At 36.6% G+C, this 3,741-nt stretch overlaps 1 pseudogene; it reads right to left on the minus strand.

Annotated features, from left to right (window-relative positions):
• Positions 1–1,821: 1,821 nt before the first annotated feature.
• The window catches only part of LOC102479105 (ubiquitin D-like), a 69,423-nt pseudogene continuing 67,503 nt past the window's right edge, over positions 1,822–3,741 (minus strand).

Consider the following 3,741-nt stretch of genomic DNA (forward strand, 5'->3'; position numbering starts at 1 on the left):
AAAAAAAGAAATTGAAAGTGACACAAAAAAGTGGAAGGACATTCCATGTTCCTGGATTGGAAGAATTAATATAATCAAAATGGCAATTCTACCCAGATTAATCTACATATTTAATGCAATGCCAATCAAAGTACCAGATACATTCTTCACAGATCTAGAAGGAACGATCAAAAAATTCGTCTGGAATCATAAAATACCCTGTATTGCCAAACCAATTCTACACAAGAAGAGAGGAGTGAATGGCATCTCACTCGCTAACCCAAAAATATACTACAAAGCTGTCGTCATCAAAATAGCATGGTTCTGGCACAGAAACAGACATGTGGACCAAAGGAACAGAGTAGGGTCTCCAGAAATAAATACCCAAACATACAGTGAACTCATTTTTGACAAAGGGCACCAGTCAGTCCAGTGGGAAAATGAAAACCTCTTCAGCAAATTGTGCTGGAAAAACTGGATTTCCACCTGCAGAAAGATGAATCTGAAACCCTACCTCTCACCTTTGACAAAAACAAGTCAAGGTGGATCAAAGATCTAAATCTAAGACCTCAAATTATAAAACTGCTCCTGGAAAACACTGGGGAAACTCTGGGAGACATTGGGGTAGGTAGGCAAAGACTTCTTACATAAGACCATCAAAGCACAGTTGATAATCCCCAAAATAGACAAGTGGGATTACATCAGACTAAGAAGTTTCTGCAAGCCAAAAACACAGTAATTAGTGTGAATTTACAGCCCTCGGAATGGGAAAATATTTTTGTAAACTATACATCAGATAAGGGACTGATAACAAGAATAAACAAGGAACTCTAGCTGCTGTTTGGAAAAAAATGATCAACCCTATTAAAAGATGGGAGAAGGAGTTGAAAAAAACACTCTCTAAAGATGACATACAAATAGCCAAAATGCATATGAAAAAATGCTCAACATCCCTCATCGTAAGGGAAATGCAGATCAAAACAACAATGAGGTATCGCCTAACCTCAGTTAGAATGTCTAAGATTAAAAAATCAACTTCAAAGGCACGTGCTTGCTTAAGAATTAAATGTCAGTGATAAGTGAATCAAACAACTCAGAATAGCCAAGACTATTAAAAAATGTTTAAGAATGTTCAGTTTCCAATTTGCAAATTTATTGTAAAGGTATACACACCAAGATGCTATGGCACTGTCACTAGGATAGACATAAAAAAGGGAGCAGAATTAAGAATCTAGAAATAAACTACAGTAGTAGGTCATCAGAAAAGTCATGACGCATTATTTCATGTTTTTCTATGCAAAAATGCGTCATGACTTTTCTCATGACCCAATATATAGGATCAGACTGATATTTTACAAAGATGACAAGACAAATTAAAATAAAAACAGATAATCTTTTTGACAATTGATGCTGAGATGTACCAAAAGATGGGATTAGACTCTTACCTTATACTATACACAAATATTAACTCTAAATTTACAGAAGATATAGGTGCCAGAGCTAAAAAAAATAATCTTTCAAAAGAAAATGTAGGAGAAAATATTTGAGAACTTGGATTAGGTAAAAATTCTTTAAACATAATACCAAAAACATAGTCTGTAAAAGAAAAAAATGAATAAATAGGATCTTACCAAATTTTAAAAGTGTTATGTGAAATGTTCACTTGGTAAGCTAAACAATGTGATTGAATGTATATAAAAATAAGTAAATTTTTAAAAATAAAATAAATAAAATAATTTTCTAATTCTTATTCAGACATTAAAAACAATCTGTCACTTTATCAATTGTTATATCAAAGAATCAAAGTTTAGGAAACACTTATCTTACCCACCATCCTAAATCATACTCTTTTTATCTCATTCTCATTAATTTTTGGACATCTTTCAAAGGATGTGTTTGAAGAGACCTTCACGCAACCCCACCTATATTCCTCTTTGGAGCTCAGGTTGGTTGCATGGGACCTTAAGATGAACTTGCACCCCATCTCACCCGCAAACCAATCAAGTCGGACAGCAGTTCCGAACACCAGGCAGCCTGAGGCTGCAAGCCTGATGGCTCCAGACCTGTCACTCATTCTCTGGCTTTTCCCCACTTGCCTTTGGACTCTTTGAATGTTAGTGATTTGAATAGCGTGCGGTGCGCCACGTGATTTCTTTTTTTGTTTTGTTTTTCTTTGCTCTTGTGGTGTTACTTATTAGTTCAATTGGAGGCTCACAACTCTCTAGAAACAGGGAGGGCTTTCAGCCATCCAGGACTACTGGCAACAGTTAATGGTAATGGTGAGCTACAGGTAGGCCGACCATAAGAGAAATCATCAATTTTCTAATCCTGTACAACTTTTAATACTTATTTAATACCTTTAATAAGTTAGGAAGCAACATGTAGATTACCTGGTGACTAGGAACAATCACAGAGGCTCAGGAAGTATGAGCAACCAACAAAAGGCCTCTCCCTCAAGGGAAATCATCAAGCCTACATCACCCACAGTCAATACAATGGACGTTGTGGACATGTCTGATAAGGAATTCAGAATATTTGTAGTGACCAAACTAACTGAGATGGAAGAGAAAAGAGACAAGGAGCTCCAGGAGATGAGGAAGTCCTTTCATAACTTGAAAGAAGAAATGGATACCTTAAACAAGAGCCAGATGGAACTTCTAGGGTTGAAGAATGTGATACAGGAAATCAAAACCTCCCTTGAAAGTATTAAAAGTAGGTTAGATCAGGCAGAAGATCAAATCTCTAACATAGAAGACAAAACATCTGACCTAGAAAAAAGCATCAAGACGATTAACAAAACAACCATGAAAAATGAGGATAATATACAAGAAATACTGGATACCATCAAGTGCCCCAACATCCAGATAATTGGTATCCCAGAAGAGGAAGAAAATAATAATGGCTTAGATAATTTATTCCATGAAATCCTGGAAGAAAAATTCCCAAACCTACAAAGGCATTAAAATATCCAGACCCAAGAAATACATAGGATCCCGAGTAGAATCAACCCAAGAAGATCCTCTCCAAGGCACATCATAGCCAGACTGGCAAAAACAACAGAAAGATACTAAATTTGGCAAGAGGGAAACATGAAGTTACTTACAAAAGTCACCCCATCAGGCTAACATAGGACCTCTCAGCGGAAACAATGCAGGCAAGGAAAGAATGGGGAAGCATAGTCAAAGTGTTGAGCGAAAAACAATTTCAACCAAGAATACTATACCCAGCAAGATTATCTTTCATGTGGGAAAAAAAGATAAAAACATTCTCAGATAAACAAAATTTGAAGAAATTTACCAACTCCAGACTGGCTCTTCAAGAGGTTCTGAAGGGAGTACTATACCAGGAAAACTAAAAAGTCAGACAGACAGTTATACGAAAACAAAAGGCAACCAAGAACATGGTTTACTTAATGATAGGATCAGGTACAGAAATATCGATAATTACATTGAATGTCAATGGATTAAATTGTCCAATTAAGAGACATAGACTGGCCAAATGGGGAAGAAAAAAAAACATAAACCCTGTATCTGTTGCCTACAAGAAACTCACCTTATGGATAAAGACCTACATAGACTAAAAGTAAAGGGCTGGAAAAAGATACTCCATGCAAATAGAAATCAAAAAAGGGCTGGAGTAGCGATAGTGATCTCAGACAAAATAGATTTCAAGATAAAGACTGTAAGGGACCAGCAGTTAGCATAATGGCTATGTCGCTAGACTCCCATGCAGTCGACCGCGGTTCACGTCCCGGACCCCGTG

The sequence above is a fragment of the Tupaia chinensis genome, unplaced genomic scaffold, assembly GCF_000334495.1.
Source record: "Tupaia chinensis unplaced genomic scaffold, TupChi_1.0 Scaffold000678_1, whole genome shotgun sequence".
Lineage (NCBI taxonomy): Eukaryota > Metazoa > Chordata > Mammalia > Scandentia > Tupaiidae > Tupaia > Tupaia belangeri.